At 40.4% G+C, this 18,196-nt stretch overlaps 1 long non-coding RNA gene across 1 annotated transcript; it reads left to right on the top strand.

Moving 5' to 3' along the window:
* Positions 1 to 10,637: 10,637 nt before the first annotated feature.
* LOC106929939 (uncharacterized) lies at positions 10,638 to 11,978 on the top strand. The gene is made up of 2 exons (XR_015763150.1): positions 10,638 to 10,679; positions 11,139 to 11,978. It is a non-coding gene; the product is annotated as an uncharacterized LOC106929939 (long non-coding RNA).
* The last annotated feature ends 6,218 nt before the right edge of the window (positions 11,979 to 18,196 follow it).

Below are 18,196 nucleotides of genomic sequence, written 5' to 3'. Positions count from 1 at the left end.
ACTACCGCTTTTCTCATGGGCTGTAAATGAAGTTTACCTTACTCTTGCCACATTTTTGTTTTACTGATTTATTTGTGGAGTTATGGAGATGCTGCCAAAGCTACACTTTTGCTATATGCATGAGGAAAAAAAAAACGGAGGGGGGAAAAAAGTGTTTATTTGCCTGTAAACGTTACACACTTCAAGCTATTTCTAATTTTATAGCACTCCAAAAGTGCAGAGTGCATGTTTTGTGTGTGTGCGTGTGTGTGTTTCTATTCTGCACATTTTAATGTGCTTGAACCTACCCAGCACAAATGTGGTATGCATGTGGGTGGCTCGACAGAAAACATGTAGTTATGGTATCGGTGTCACGCTCAGGTCATGATGGATGCTGCGAAGAAAAGGAGACAGAGGTGTTGGGAAAGTGGTCTGTGCTGCAGGCTACGTGACCCACCTCTGGAGCTGCAACTCAGCTTTTGCACCGACAGCTGCAGACACCCTGTCTGGATGAGCAGCTGGCCAAGATGTCTGAGAGAGAAAAAAAAGGAGGGGCAGGAAGAAAAACCAAGACTGAGAAAAGGAGAAAGGTGGATGATAAATAGGCACGAAAAGGAGAAGAAGGAATGTGAAACAGGAAAAAGGGGGGAGAAGGGAGAGGTAGGCCGAGGTGACAAAATAAAAGTACTGGACTAGATATAATACATCCAGAAGCTCCGGAGAGGGGGCCTCTCTGTGGGAAAAGACTGGTGGAGGCTCATAAATCTGACCGGGCTTTGCTTGTCCTGGTTGCCTGGTTCCACACTGGGTTTATTCAGGTGGCCCTTTCCATCAGGCTGCTGCTGCATCCTCAGAGTGCTGCAAAAAACAAAAAAAAAAAATTAAAAAAGCATCGCTTATAGAGAAATTTGTTGGAGGAAAGGAAGAGAAAGCCCTTTATGGTTTTATGGTTTCCTTTTCTCTGCAGGCACTCTTACAGTCTGAGTGAAACGGGCTAAGTGGCATGACCAGTCTGGACAAGAGTTACGAGGTTCAACTTTACTCTGCGGACTTTTTAAATCTTTGACGTTACGGGGAAAAGTTTGCCATTGGTTCCCTGAAATCTCAGCTGGATTAATGCTTCTGAATCGTTGACGTCTTCTATATGTTACTAAAAAAAAAAAAGTTTGCTTTTGAGTCATAGCCTTCCACTGAAGCAGTATTGGTGAACTGTACCAATCAAAGAAGTGCATTAGTTTTATTAGGGATGGACTGATTGCAGTTTTCCGGCCAAATGCCGATTACCGATCTTTAAAAAGCCTGACCTGCCGATTTTGATTTTCACAGATATTGATTTTTTTTTTTAATTTTTTATCTGAAATGTTGGTAAATATAGCAAGAAAGTGGCTGAGTTGGTAACTGTGAGGTGACGATTGTTAACTGTAAATGTGCTGAAATGACCTGGAGGGCCGATCTGTCAGTCAAACAGACTCACAGCAGAGAAAAAGAGGACAGTGGTTGATTTTTAGTCCATTGCAGAGGTAGATAAGATCGGTGGATAGGATCAGCTTCGCAAGTAAGAATTGGCCAATCATCGAACTCCCAAAATTAAAGAAATCGGGGCCGATCTATTTGTTCATCCCTAACTTTTATAGACTAGATTTACCAATCAAGTCAACTATGTTTATCTGAGGGAATTGGAAAAGTACTTTTTCTAACATTACACTTATAAGCATCTGTTTAATTTATTGCAATATTGTGATAGATCAAAACACATTTAGTAACAGACAATTTTGCCCATTTTGGAAAAAGATCAAGCTCATTCAGATGTGTCTTGATTGTATATAACTCCATATGCCATTGTATGAACTGAACGTGATTTTCTGGTAGGAGAAGAGGTGTGGCCAGCATTTTCCAGGGGAGGCCACGGCCCCTCCGGTTCTTCCTCTTGGGTGCACCAATGACTTGGAATAGACGGGTGGTTAAAAAAAAACGTGTCTAATTGTCAGTGATGTGATTTAAATTTGAAAAGAAAAAGACAAAAAGTATTTTTTTTTATTCCCATATCTGTGGCTCCACAAACAACCAATAAGAACCGGCCCAAAATGCTTTGACTGAACACAATCGGCCAAACCTTAAGAAAATCTTGGACGGACCTTCAGATGGCCCGAAGTGCTTTTGATCAAGACAACTTTAAATGATAACAAGGAAGTCTGGCTCCAAGGAAGCAAAAATATAAAGAAATGAGGTATGACTGAAGACTGCAACGACCATATGTGTCTAATATGTGTCTGTGATTAGGGCCAATTTTTTAAAAGACCTCAATCAATCAGTGCAAGGAATCAACCCAGCAACCACCAGCCAGAAGCTGGATACTTACTGGGTCTCTGGGTCAGTTGAGTTCAAGCGGGGGATTTTTCAGCTCACACCACTGGAGCCAGAAAATGGCCTCTCCATGGCTGAAGTCCAGAAACACTGGCCTAGTGGGCAGACTGACAATGGGAGACGATGTGAAGAACCAGTGGAGTCAAGGATGAGGAGGGGCTGAATGGAAAATGAGACAGAGAGAGACAGAAAAAAAAAGACACTCCATGCAGCTCAAGCACATAAAGCGGCACTACAAGTTGTTGCTCGGTTTATCCGAGTCACTTTCATCAAGACATAAAACGCAGCATGAATGTTTTAATTATAACTGAATGGACTGAAAAAAAAAAAAAAGCAGATGAAACCCAAAACATGCCACAAACTTTCCCTCTTCGTCTAACTTCCTGGCATGAGGGAGCGGCGTAAGCGGGATGTGAGGACGGGCCCCATTTTTCTCCTTTCCTTTTTTTTTTTTTTGTGTGTGGCTGGGGATTTATTTTCACAACCCTCCAGAGGGAGAACACTGTATTTGCTGAATCTAAAACATTTAAAGTAACTGAGGCCCTCCGTCCCTGTTTCACATTAGAGAAACGCTCCATTCATTTGGACCTGTCAGGCTGCATAATGGCTCTTAGATCATGTCTGCTTACAACTCGTCAAGCCGGGTCACACAAACACTCCAGCCCTTGATCTCATTATGTAATTTACCTCTCGTACGTGCGCAGGCTCAGCAAAGGTTAGATCTTCCCTCCGCAGAAAGTGTGAGTGATCCATGGGGAGATTAGGGTAATGAAAAACGGCCACACTGAGATACAGTATGTGTTTGCGTTTGGAAGAGGTTTCTTATTTCAGATAAACCTTGGTGTTGGGGAAAGGGGGATATTACCTCTAACTGCTCTGTTTGGCACATGGCTGTCTTTACTTCTTTCGGCTCCTACAGGAAGTAATTTCATCTAATGGCCATTGAAAGTTCTGACTGGAACTGAAAGGCCGGTTTTCCTAAATCTTCTGTCAAAGCGGGGCAACGTATACGAGTTCAAAGTGAAACGCAACTCCTGCACCCAGAAATTGGGTCACTGACAGTTGGTGATTATTTGCCGTACGCAGTGACTTTTCCTCTGCTGATAGCTTCTTCTGTCTGCAGAGGCCTTCCTCTCCCGCTGCTCCTGTGCTCACATTACACAGAAGTTTAGCACAGAGGGTTTTTCAAGTTGACAGCGGTCCAACGTGAAACGCGCTCGTTCGTTTCGGATTTGATCCCCTTAAGGTAATTAAATTTGACTCGAGCATTTTTCTCCATTACCGGCTGCCTCTGGCTGCAACTTCCTTTGTTTCAAAATCGAATTGGGAAGAAGCCAAACGATCCATCTAATATCTGTTTCAAAGTCACGAGGAGAACTCCCAGGCTGCATATACACACACTCACACACTCTTGAACAAACACAACCAGTAAATATCAAGGTCAGCTGTCCCTCGGTGAAATGCTCCAGTTGAGAAAGGTCTAACCAAGAACTAGGACAGATATTTTCAGTCTTACCAAGGATACTATTTCTCTGATGTTATTTGTGTTTTTTCTATGAAGCAAAGATTGCTTGGTTCATTTTGAAATGAATACGATCCTCCCTAGAGCTCCTTGATAAGGTTTTTGACAGAATGGTTGACCCAGACACAATGGACCTTGACAAGACATCTCTTTGATTAATTGGTATACCTTTCTATGTCATGCAGAATGACTACAGGTTTACAGATCCTGTTCTGGTCAGAAATGTATATACACTCACCATCTGAATGAACTTGATTATGCTTGGCCTTTTAGTAAACCACTTTTAAGTATTTCTCTATCAGTTTTAAATGATGTTGCAATGTATAATTTCAATAAGAATGGGTGAACATGTTTGAATCTACTGTAGAATTTTCTTAGTTTATATGAACACCCCCACTAAAACGGTTTAATCTCTCTCAGCCGCTTGCACTTGTTTTTGTTGCCACTTTCAAGTTTCTATCTACGTCAGGGATGTTCACGAGTCATTCTTTCAAGTCTAAGTCAAGTCTCATATCATCAAAGGTCAAGTTTACATCAAGTCTCAAGTCTTCAGGGCACAAGTAAAATCTGAAGTATTTTATTTTTGTGGTTTAAGTGCGACTCGAATCCTGAATTCAAGTCGCCATCTCTGGTATTGGTGATTACTCCTCTTCTCAGAATAGGTAAAGCTCATTTTAACTAGTTGGTTTCCCGGTAAAGACTTTGCTTTTTAGGGTAGTTTGTAAAAATTTTCAGAAGGTTGCAAGACCATTCCAGAAGCATCTATACCATATGGGATCGTTTTGCATTTGAACTATGTTCTTGTTCTGCCGTCCTTTTTTCTGGCAGCAGTGACCCACTGTCATTCATGTCTGCAGTCAAGACAAGAAAGCCAAGAGCTTATTTCCATTATGGTCCTCTAACTCGCATTTTCTGCTGCTGATTGGTTTTGAAAATAACAACTAAACTTTTCTGATTGGATTCAAAAGGGTCTAATCTTTATAGTAAAACTAATGACAAAAACTTTTCAAATCCACAGTTTTTTGTTTTTTTGTTGTTTGTTTTTACTTTGGGATTTTTGTCTCCCTCTTGTGAGAGTTAGGTTTTATAGTATGTGTTCATTATGAAGAACTTTCAATCAGTTCTTAGCCATGTTAAAACTGTGAAGTGATAAATTTCTAACTTTTCTTATTACATCTATCTGAAACGGAAAGCTTTTTGTGGACACTTTCAATGTTTTTACCTTGGTATTTCTCTCAGGTAAATGTACATTCATCTAATATCAATGTTGACATTGTCCTTTTTCTGTTCACCACAGCCCTAAAACAAAAACAGCCACACTTAGAGTTTAGCTAAAAGTACTTTCAAAGTAACATGCTTTTGTCTTCATAACATATATATCTTCTTTGTGCGTTTACAAGATAACTCTTGCACTGCCAGAACGCCTCATTTGCTTCAGTCATTGTGACAAAGTCCAATATTAGTCATCTGAGGTTTTATTTTACCTAAAATGACTAATTTACCGCACACTAAGTGCAGTAGTGTTTTTTTAAGAGCTCTTCCTGGGTTGAGACCCACTTTTACGAGAGTCAGTGTTGCATCTGAATGCCTCTCAGGCTTTGTCCAGGAAACGCAACCCAACAGACATTGATTGATGGAGGTGCTGTACGCACAGACCCGCTCGAATGCCGTGTTCGGTAAAGAACAAAGTCTCGATTGAGTCTTCACCGCAACACGTGAACACTTGGGGTATCTCGGGTCCTTTAACTCAAAAAGCAGTCGCACGGTTTGACCAGCTGACGTGATGAAAACCTTTCAGACCCCATGAACTTGTCAGCACTACCTCAATGTATTTTTTGGGGGACTTTTTGTGATAGGATAATTTAAGTACACCATAATTGTGAAATGAAACGGTGACAGTACATTGTTTTTACTTATGTTTTTAAATAGATCTCTTAAAAGACAGGATGGTTTAAAAATAAATAGTTTACGTGAAAGAAAACTAAAACTGCTTGACGCTGAATACCCACTTTGAAGGGTGACGGTGACGGTAAGGGGTGCTGTGTTGTGGCGTTGGAGAAGATGGATGGAGCTAAATATAGGGCAGTCCTAGAAAACACCTATTACAAATAGTGACATCAAAGCATTAATTAGTTTGAATGCCCTAGTCAAAGTCTACATCCATTGGAAATGCAGGGGTTTTTTGTGCGTTTTTAAATGAATGTCTGACAGACAAGAGCCGATGTTCTTCGTCCAACTTTGCAAATAAAAACACAAATATACATTTGATGAGCTTTATATGGAACATTGTTCATTTCCTTGGCCTGTTTCATGCAGGCAGGTGTGAAAACGCTTCTGAACTCAGGGTTTTAGTCTGCTTGCAAATGAAACTCTGGTGGGGCTTATGGTGAGAACGCAACTAGACCATCCAGTGAATGAAACTGAGAAGGTGAACAACAGGCAGAAAGTCACATTTCTTAAAGCTGTTCGCACACATAGACATAGTTAGAGAGATGGGCGAATGAGCATTTGATATGAACATTTAACTTCTCTGTCATTTACACCTTGAACAAGTTTTCTATTGATTTTATGCCTGTGTAGTGAAAGGCTACATCCCAACCTTTGTGTGCAACTGGCAACAAGGGGACTATTTTATAGTCCCCCTGCTTTATAAAGGATTGCACAGCATTTCATCCTGTCTAAGAACTTAGAAGATTTCCTGCTTTAAGATGGGCTGGAGGGCAGGAGGGACTCCGACAGGCCACCTTTAATGCTACTTTGCCTGCTGATACTGAACAGCTTGAAAAAGCAGCAATTTTTATTTTATTTTATCATTCCTTGCTTTGTCTAACTAGGGAACCTGGACTATCTAGGAGATCATAAGCCTCTAAACTGGTAGAGTCACGATTAACAAACCCCCCCAAGGTATTCACTCTGGAAACCACACTGAGATTTTTTAATTTTTTCATGCACTGCTCTGTGTTGGTCGATTGCATGAAATCCTAGTGAAATACGCTGCAGCTTACACTTGTAGGGATACAAAATGTGAAAGTTTAAGAGCCAAGAAAATTCTGCAAGGTCAGTATGTGTCAGGACACGAGTTCTGTGTGAATCACCTGTTTTTCTTCGTAACTGTGCAGAGCTCTGTCACTCACTGCCTGCAACATGCGGTTTGTGTTTGTCTGTGTTTATGTGCGACCGTGGTATATATTTGGATTTACGTTTTCATTCACTAAAGGGGTTCACGTAACTGTAAAAAACAGCGTTTTGCATACACATGGCCACTTTTTGCTGCTTGTTACGGCACATTAAAGTTCCCCTCGTCAGTCAACGTGTATGTTTTTCTATTTTTTATTTTATTCTTTTTCTTAAACACGGGTAAGCCTGTGTGCAAAAAGAAAAGTCACATATGCCCTCATGCACACTCTTCAGACCCTCCTCTCCCCCCACCTCATGTGTGCTCTCTGCCTTTATTAATTTTCCAAGTCAAGCTGCTTATCTGTGGGAACAAACCATTTCAACACTGGTATGATCGGAGGGTTTGACCGTCATATTTCAGTGACGAAAGACAGAGAGCGAAGGTATGTGGACTTGACAGCGTACAGCAGATCGAGTAGTTCAGTGAAAGCTCTGCGAGGTCACTGTTGTGATTTACCTGTCAGAGATGCCAAACATCAAGTGTCGGCGTTAAGGAGGGAGTTTCGAGGGAGGGTGGGGGGAGCCGCTGCCAGCGATTCGGCTGGCTGCAGACGGCTACTGCATAAACACCACTCCATCACTCACATCAAGGGTGCGATCAAAGGCTACAGTCGTAGCTCCCACGTTGGAGAGGCAACGCCAAGCGGCTTCACATCAAAGATCGAATGAACTTATGTGGGTGCCTGACTGGTAGCCAAATCAGGGAGGAGAGGACAAGCCAACGCACCAAGGACACAGAGGAGTCGGGGGCAGAGGGTTAAAGTTGGAAAATGAGAGACGGTGCCCGGGTCAGATGTCGCCACTAATTGATTAAGATCTTTTTATTTAACATTTTTTTCCTGTTACTTTTTGAGTGAGTAAAGCACTCTATCAACAAACAAATCAGTAACTTTTTCAAATTCTGCTCAGCATTGACGTGGAAAAAAGTATGACAGAGTGACGTAATTCTGTTCAAAACAACTGAGCAAATATAACAGGAGTGTCCCTGACCAACATTAAATGTGAAATGGAGAAAGGTAGACTCCACCGGTGTGTTTGGCAGCGCAGCGAGTCAGTGGTGAAATTATGCATTTAAAATATTTTAAAAATTCAGTTACCTTTAACCTCAAAGTTATTTATGTTAGGCTTTATCCTGAAAAATATTGAGTAAAAAGATCAATCAATATTTATTTACTTATTGTCAAAAAAATATATCGCAGACCAAAGGTGAGTAGATGAGTTCTTTAGAAAAATAACTTTAAAAAATAACATAAATTTGGTCAAATTTGGGAGCATTTTATTGTTTATAGAAAAAGGGCTGATTTATTGTATATGATGGAGATGCCTGCTGATGGGCAGCAGCCATTTGTAAAATTATAAGGTAAAAAAATATTTTATGAATTTAAATTAAAACTATACTGGGAATTCCAAACTTAGGATATAAATAAATTGGAAAGATTAAACTGGGAGGTAGGTGAGAGATTTTGATTTAATAAACATGTTTTTTTTTTTTTTTTGGTTTTGGTCTTTTCAGGCATGTAAGCACTTTATGTTTTTGTTTTGTTCCAAGTTATAATGTGAAGAACGTAAAGTGATAGGAACTTCTATAAATAAATAAATAATTGGTCAAATTTAAATTACCGACAAGAAATGTCACCTACCTTCAACAATCACTTAGTATTTTTTCTCTGTATCATCTCTAATTATTCAAACTGCCAAACAGGCAGTTATAAATGTGTTTCTCTTCTTTCTTTCTTCCTTTAATCTTCAGGTAGCCATCCTTTTCTTTTCTTTTCTTTTCTTCCTTCCTCGCCAATATGTAAATAACACGAGAACAAAATGACGAGAGGTCTGGTCATGATCTGCACAGCAGCTGTCCTACGGCTGGTTCTGTACTGGAATAGAACAGCATGTACGGAGTAGGTGCAGGTGACTCAGTGAGTCAATATGAGTTTATTAAATAAAATAAGCGAAAACTTTTGCCGATCAGTTTGACATAATGACCTCACTGGGAACGAGCAGCTTTGACATGTTTTCACTGACTTCCTTAGTTCTTCCTGACTGGGACCTATAATTGTGTCTGAAACGTTTGTCTGAGATCTTCTGCCCATAATAACATGATGGGACTTTTCTTATTTCTGAGCCACGTCAAGCATGGCGGTTTGAGTGAATCTTCATCAGCGCAGACAGAGTGTCTGCATGGGATTAAGTAATCATTGTCAGGTCACTGCTTTGGCATTTCAGTAGCTCTCGGTGACAGTGATGCATAAGTGTGGTACGGCCTCTTTAAAGTGCTTAAAATAACCTCTCTATATGCGTGGGGTTGCTTGGACCTCTGTGACAAACATGTGGCTCTGGTCATGCTATTGTTAGCCTAGCTGAGTTATGTCACACAGACTTGGAAAAGTCAAACCTCTGACTCAGTAAAGCTGACTATGAGGTATGAATTAGGCTTAATTTTCACCATTTATGTCACTGATTATTTTGAAAAAAGAAAAAAAAATATCGGCGGCTTAGAAACGGGATGCGGCAGGGTTAATTGCTCAAATCTGCATTAAAATGCAAAACACAGATACGTAATTTTGCGACGAGTAAATTTAAAACCACCACTAGCCCAGCATTCCTGTTTTTGGTTTGTGGGAGGAAGTGGACCATGGACATGATTTAAACTTGTTCTTTGAGAGACTGATGAGAAAACAAAACCCTCCTGCATAAACAATAAAAAATAAAGAACGTGTGAACAAACAAAATACACTTTAATGCTTTTTTTCAGAGCCTAAATGTGTTGAAACAGAACCATACAAATCTGTGTGATTTATGTAATGCTCTGAGGTGCAGGGAAAACAGAATCTTTTCAGGTCAAAAACACACATAGTAATGTGCAGCAAAAAATAGTGACATACTGTCACTGCCACTCAAGTGCAGGATAAATTTATCTTTGCACTGTTGTTCAGCTGCAAGGTGGTATAACTGGAAAGATCATAAAAATACCAGAGAAAGTCGGCACTGACCTTAAAAACTCCAGTGTAGAGCAGATGAGAACGAAGAAAACAAATCGTTACTTCACATCTGAGATGGACTTTATATAAGATTGTTGAAAAAAAAAAAAAAACCCACAATAAATGGACCCTTTAGATATTAATGTTTACAACTGATTCATTTTGTGTTTCTTTCATGCTCATAATTCATATGTTAAATAAGTTGTGGGCCAAAAATTCAAGTATATTTTCATCAAAACGCAACATTCCATAAGATTCCATTTAACTGTTCTTCATTTTCTTGAACTATTGATAATTGATTTCCTTCTGCAATAATACATAGTTAATCAATAGAATGTCTTGCAACCCTTGTGAATTATATCTTTGTATGAATAAATCTTTTGGATCATTTGTCGCCTCTGTGGAAATGATAGTTTTATGTACGTACGTGACAGAAAAGTGGGAAACTTGGGGAAACTCACCCAGGACAGCTAAGCTTGATATCATGTTAGAGTCAAAATGAAAAGCGAGAGGAGTAAAATACAGAAGACTGAATGCTTAAAAATGATTGAAGCTTTTTTTCTAATTTATTTTAAATCTGTGTGACATGTTTTGAAATTTATCATCTCATTTATTTACCCGCATTTTTACAGAGCTGTGTGCACAGGAACGTGTCAATTGTGAGTACATTTTCACTTCTTTCTGATTTCTCCTGTCACATTTGTGTTTCTGATTCTAAGAAATAATTTTCAGTTCTGCATATAATTTTTTTTTCTTACCGATGATTCATCTCCGTTTGTCTCTGTCTCTTTTATTTTTATTCCGAAAACCTAACGTCACGCAGCTCCGTCAGGATCACTCGCACATATTCCAGTAAAGGTTAAGAAGATTGACCAATTAAATTTGCTGTCTTACTTCCAAGCAAACGCGTTTTGTTTCCTCTTAAGAGTTGGTTTGGCCCGTTTCTTTGCCTGTACTGGCACACCACATTTGCATTATGGAGACAAGTCTGTTAATGTGAGACCAGTGTGGGTCTGACTTAATGGTGCAGCCACCGCAGAGCACTCTCATTCCGAACTCTTAACTAACTCCACATTAAATTGCTTCGGCATCTGTTTTCTTTTCCCACTCTTACACAGCCTAAACAAGGGAGCGGATTTGTGTGGAAAAAGATATGAGATCACTCTTTCCCTTTTGTTCTCCCTGGGGTGTCGCATCATCATATGTTATTGGATGTGAGACGCGGGACACTCCCCGATCCCGCTATACCCATCTGCTACTTATGGAGGACTTTGGGAGGCGTCTGAAAAAAGAGGAAAAGGCCACACGACACGACGCGCAGATCCAACCGCAGATGAACATGGGTGAGGAACCCGTGCATTTGGAAGAGAATGAAACATGTAGGAAAAGGAAGGCAGTATATCACTGCAAAAAAAGAAAAAAGAAAAATGACAAGGGTCACATATGCTTGTGGAGAGGGAAGAATGCAGCCACGAAGATCACAAGCTGAGAAATAATTTATCACTGCTCCCTCTATCGTTTCTTCTGGCAGAGACAGATGGCCTGGAATCCTGTCGGATCCCTTCTGGTTTGGCTTGAAATTTTTGCCGGTTATGTGTCTTGTGCACATGCACAGATTAACTTGCTCACACACACACACAGAAGGAGGCTGGTTTTTATCCAGTTGTGACAGAACTCAAGTGTATATTTATCCCCTCTCCCCACTTTATGAGCTAAAGAAACATGTGCATGTCTTACCTACACGTGTTATGCTGAATTTACGTTAATAGTTTCTTTTTAACTGCTGACATGAAGGCTGGCTGTAAAGGTCATGTGCTATGAGCAAAAATCTAATTTTCTTTTGTATAAAGATGTAACAGCTGGGGTGTTACTTTAAACTTAACTAATGTACATAAGAACCTCATATTCATCAGTCTAATAATCTTTAGACTGGTATTATAAAACAATATGATGGAGAGGCTTTGTATGTTGGCGTTTTTTGAACAGAAAACACTTTAAACATGTAGAAAATAAACATTAACAAGTTCTCTCCAAACTACAAGCATTTATTAAGAAACACTCAAACACTAATAACTAATGAAATAACAATGCACAGATATCACTTGATGTGAATATGTACATTTAAGAACTAAGGTTTGATTGATGGGGAACAATTTAGCTTTAAAAGTTGAAAGTTGTGATCAAACAACCAGTCCACAATACAAAGCAGAAGGGAAAATTCAACATTATTCTTAAAATAATGTCTCCAAAACAATTTACTAAATTAGGAATGAATCAATTGGGGAATTGATTCTTAACGTTGTGATAATTAGCCATCACGGTGACAGATGACGTTACATGGCGAATAAGTGGTTTAGCTAACAATGTAAAACAGCAGCTGAGATGCTGTTTAGCAACCACTTTAGAACAAAACACTGTAAACACGGCAGAACTAATGGTGGCAACCAGGTTAGCATTAGCGGCTGGGATACCAGAAACAACATTTTAATTAAGACTATGAAGACATATTATTTTGCAGGGTAGTAACATAAGAGGAAGGGAAAACATATAAAATGGCACCAGCTTAAGTTACTGGAGTAAAATGACTCTTTGCAAGTCAACTTTCCAAAACAGCCTGCAGCGCTGATAGCTTTGGTCGTTTTGCCTATGGGCTGGCTCTGTCCTGGATAATTAAAGCGCAACAAAACAGAGCGAAACACACATAAATGAGGTTGTTTTAAGCTAATTCATGAAGTAAGTATCTCTGCCCAGACACAACATCCTAGTGTGAACCATTCTGACAAACAGGCTGGGGTTCAGCACATCCAACTAGCCAGTGAGATGGGTTGCGGTTTCTTCTGGGAACAGTTCCTGGTGTTGACAAGCGCTGGTACACTTGTTCAGAGCTGCCCCATCAATGCCTCCTTCATTAGGCAGGAGGGGAAACTGCCTTGTCAACATAATCAGAGACGCCATCTCCTCTTGAGGAATCTATAATCTGATTCTTTGCACAGGAGTTGAGGTTCAGGCAGCTTAAGACATTTCTCTAAATAAATAAGTTCATAGGTTTAAGTATCTAAAAATATTTCCATGTAATTAAAAATGATTGCAAGTTGTTTAGATGATCAGTTCATGCTTTATGTAAGTTTTCGCTTGAAAATATCGCCCTTAAATTGTACTTCCGGTTTTGGTCGCGCACTTCCGGTTTCTGGTCGGAACCAAAGTATGGGAATGTAATCGGATGCCATCCAGGCTGAATTAACAAACAGGAAGGCGGCTAGTTGAAATATTTGACAGTTTATACCGACGGCTTTGGATATTATTGCTTATTTTTCGGAAATGCTGTGTTCCTGAGGATGATGGACTTTATTTATGTAAACATCTCTCCGTGTGTTGAGACAGAGTGTATTTTCCATCATTTCAGTTTTCACCATATGTTTGTGAAGACAAACTAATCTCCAGGGTCTTCATTTTGGGTCAACATCCTTGTTTAAGGCACACTAATCTTTTTTTTTTTTTCAGCTGAGGTAGTGTCACAACAAACTTTGGATTTGAGGTTCCTGCAAAGATGAATGTCTTTTATTTGCCCAGGGATATCGAGATGTTTATCCCCATGTGCTTGTTTCCTCCTGTGGCTGGACCTAACGGCGTTCAGCAACAAGACGCTCATTGTGTCTTGTTAGGATATAATTACTGTGCTCATATGTTCTGTTATACTCTAGTTTTATTTGATTGGATTAGATTCATTACCGCTTGTCTACGTCTTTACTTTAGTTCGTTCCTGTTCTAGATAACTTCGTCCTGGTTTCTGTAAAAAAAAAAGTACATTCACTCCATTTCACATCCTGCCACTGAGTCACACCTGATTTGTGTCTCGGATTGTTAAACCTGCTCTACATTAAGTCTTTACTTCCCTCCGTATACAGAATACCGTCCTAGTTTTTCTTCTGTTTAGTGTGAGAGCCTCGCCGCTGATCGCTTCAGTTGCGCCAAGCTAAGTTTTGTTTATCCCCTGCTCCCTCCTTGCCCTCCTTTCTTTTCTGGGTTTGTAATTTAGAATAACATGCCGCGGCCGTGCGTTTGGTTAGTTTCAAAATAAAGCTAAATTTGTTCCTTTCCTTGTCTTTGCTGCCAAGTCCTGCATTTTGGGTACTCGTTACATATGTAACATTTTATGTGCACATAAATAACTTTGGTTGTAGAGGCTTCTGATCCAGTTCAGTAAATGGAGAATATGCCAATGAATGTGCTCCTAGATGGGGTCCAATTTCCAAAAGCTCACATCTGGGGACTGTGGATTCTCTTCCACTGACTCACAGCGAAGCCCATCAAAGCTTGTGGACGGTGGGGCTGTGATGCTTTGCCAAGCTAATATTAACTTTTCCAGCCAAAAAAATATGCGGCTGCCATATTTTTTCCAACACCAAACACAGGTGTAACTAATCCCAGGACTTACGATTCGATTCAGATGTTCCGGTGCCAAGACTTCATACTGTACTGTTGCCTAAATGGAAATAGTTAAAGTAATAGCTACACCTGCGACGTGTGAAAGGCATGTGTGAAAAATTGTTAATGGTTGAAACTTGTTGTTTTTTTTCACTCGGCACCAGTGTTTGGAGAAGAAAGGCGAAGATTTCAGAGGAAAGCAGAGCTTGACACGAGTGTAGTTTCTGTAATCGATGTGCTTCTTTGATTATTGGCAACGACTTGATGTTTATGTGCCGAATCCTGCCACTTGTCACACCAACAAAACAGCAACGTGACGGCCACATGTTTTACAAAGCTAAATCTTGTACTTTTTCTTGTTTTTGTTTTTATTTACTACCAATCTTAATCACGTTGGTGCATAATTCTAGCATGGCATTTACGATCTGTAAACAAACAATGCTGAAAAGGAAATACTGAACGAGAAAAAAATCCACGAATGAACAGCTCTCGGCCTTAATGTAGACCTCAGAAGCACAGATTTCTGTCTCAACCAATGAGCATCCTCGAAAGCCACATTTTCTCCTTGGATGTGTGACCGTACGCACGACCCCCCGACAGCGAGAATTCCATAAAACAGATATACCGAACGCTTTTAGTTACAATATTCCCACTGTGGCACAGACTCACTATAGCCTTTATGAGTGCATGTTGCGCTGAAAGCAGCAGTTGCATAATATTTGACAGTAAATCGTTTTCCATGCTGCAGGGTAGAGCTGCTGTTGGAACTGCTGCTTTGCAACTCAAAAGTCCTGGATTCTAATCAGAGCTAAGGTCCTTCCTGTGTCATCAAGTTTGCATGTTTTTTTCTTCACAGTCCTGGTTCACATGGCAAGATTTTAAAATTGTCGGTAGATTTTCAAAACTTGAGAGACGTGACAATAATATATATATAAAAAAAAAAAGTCATAAGTAAACCAGGTTTGGTTATGCAGTGTGTGCAGCATCGACGCACCGAGTTTCAGATCTCTACGATGGACGGCCTATCTCAGTTTAGGGAGTGCTGAAGAGCAGTTTTTCCATGCCCACTTTTGATTCCATTAAAATCCGATAATTTCCTGCAATAGTCAGAAAACAATTAAGGTCTCCAATACGCTGCGTAAAGTGTCAGGATAATACGCAATAAAAAATCTTGCAATTACAATAGGCATTCGCCTCAGTTTTGCCACTCGGCGACCACCGTGAGTCATGTGTGGTCGGACCACACATGGACAGATTTCGCTCACGAGCATTTAAAAGTCAGAAGGCGAATCTTGCAAAACCTTGCAAGATCAAAAGTCACTTGACTTTTGATCAATCGTAAATAAACACGGCAGACGAGGACAAACCAACGGCGATCATTGTGGTCTATTTTTAACGGGGAAAAAACAATACATAAAGACGAGGCGTTGGCTAAATCAATCAAACCTTTTTATCCAGACATACATGGTCCATAACAAACCAAAACAGGCAGAACAACAACAAGAGACAATAAAAATTCACTGCCATATAAACGAAGGTGCCAGAGATTCCACAAACTAGAGAGAAGAAGCTAACTGAGCTTTGAACAGGGTTGGTCAAAGAGGAGATGCGCGAGCAGGGGCTGTGCTTTTTTAGCTCAGGCATTATTATCTTGGAATCCCCTCTGGCTTCCAGTCGCCTCGCTTTCTGATTGGCTGCACATCACATTCAACAGGTGCATGTTCTTCGAGGAACACCCACACCCCGAGATATCTGGCCACGATTATTCAACATGTTGCATTTCCACAATTTGAGGTCAGAGGGTCGCAACATCCTGGCACATAGATCTCTCTCAACACGAAGCAGTGATTATTTTTTACGACAATCTGAAACTAAAGATGAGGTGAAAAGTGGGCATAAAAATCTTCCCATATGAGCCAAGCATTACATTGTGGTCATTCTAATTTGCTTTTGTTGCTTTGAATTGCTCTACATTTTTCCTTGTAGAACCTGCATAAAGTAAATCAGTGTAGAAAACATGGAAGGATGATCCCAGAGTCAAATCTTCATTTTATATTTCCTTTCTTCTATTTTTGGGTGTCACTCTGGTGTGTCTCTGTAGAGTGTTGCTTTTGTTGTTGGAATCTGGTGAATTTCCTGAATTAGGCTACTTTATGGAGGATATGATTTATCTGATAACAAAACAGAAAAAAATCGTCATGCTCCGAAATTCACATGGAAGACGAACTGTAAATTTATGCAACAATCATAAAAAAGTAGTTTAAATAAAAAAAAGACATTCTTTCTTTCCTACTGTCTTTCTTAACCTTTGACATGTGATTGGATATAGCAATTGGAAGGGCGAAGGTTGTAACAATCATAACACATGCACTTTAAAGTAACTCTGGTTCAGTTTGTTGCAGATGGAAACAATACTCCGTGTGTGTGTGTGTGTGTGTGTGTGTGCGTGTGTGTGTCTGCTCGCAGAAAAGGAAAAAGAAAAAACTCTCTGCCGTCATGTATTTTTAATCCGATGAGTGATCACAGCCACTATCTCGCAAACACACACTTGTAAACATGTAAACCCTGCAGGGCATGAACACTCACAAGGTCAGTTTCACCCACATTATCATGGCTAAAACATGCAAACAAAGAAAGTCTGCTGTGGGATGTTGGGGTTGGGGGTGGGGAGGTTGACTCTTACGTAAGTTAAATTAAACCAGGAGGAAGATGATGCCAAAGCAAAGGAATGAGCTAATTGCTGATTTGTGTTACAACAAAAGTTAAAACTGCATTGCACCTGACTTACCTCTTTGATGTTAATGAGATTCTGCTGGGTAACTCGGTTCGTTTCCTCAAAAGGGGCACAGCAGCCCGCTTATAAAATGAAATAAGTATGTTTTTTTTTCTTCTTCTTCTTTTAGATGATCAAAGTGAGCAAAGATTAGCAGACATTTCACTATCCTTGTCCTTTGCCCTCTCCACTTTGCACACACACGCACACACACACCTTCATAATTTCATGCCGTTTGGGGAAAAGTGAGAATGTTTGGAATTTTTCCCCCCCTCCTCCGCACAACCAACTTGGTGTGAAGATAGTCATGCCTTGCGTTCCTCCCCTCACAGGTGTTCCCGTCAATATTCCCCGGCCATCTTATCTGTCAGATGAATCGCTGATTTGGTGAGTGACCTTGCATTGGACTTGCGCAGGGTGCTCGGGAATGCCACGGGGACTTGTTTGCATCCCGCATCCATTTGAGGCCCTGCATGCGTCTCGGCGACGGCTATGCCGACCGTAACTCAAGCGGAGGGAGTAAAGCATGAGCGGGAACGACGGGCGGGAGCGAAGATGGTGACCGGAGTTAAACCCTCCGCAGGAGTCGGCCACGCTTATTTGAACTCGAATTGTCACATGCCTCATTTAAAACCCTCAAACTCCCACATGTTGCGGTGCCCCCGCGAGCGTCACTCCTCGAAATCAAAGAGAGCCCCATCACTCTTGACGTGCATCATCGCACCCAAGATGGGGATAATAAAATAAAGATTAAAGAGAATATTTAAGTATGAAAATTGCACAGGATTGAACACTCCACCAAGACTCAACACCCTCTGACACACGCATTCATCCTCCAATCGGAGACGGAACGATGCGACCCCACATCTAAGTGATGATAAATGCCGTGCAAGATCTCCCCCACCCCCCACTGAACTGTATAATTACAGTTATCACACATGGCTGTAATTCTCACTTAACACACTAACTTTAACACTT

This window comes from Poecilia mexicana, unplaced genomic scaffold (assembly GCF_051168715.1).
Source record: "Poecilia mexicana isolate PSO_F unplaced genomic scaffold, ASM5116871v1 scaffold_6, whole genome shotgun sequence".
NCBI classification, from domain to species: domain Eukaryota; kingdom Metazoa; phylum Chordata; class Actinopteri; order Cyprinodontiformes; family Poeciliidae; genus Poecilia; species Poecilia mexicana.
Note: the sequence above shows the minus strand (reverse complement) of the source record. Positions and strands in the feature narration are given on the sequence as shown.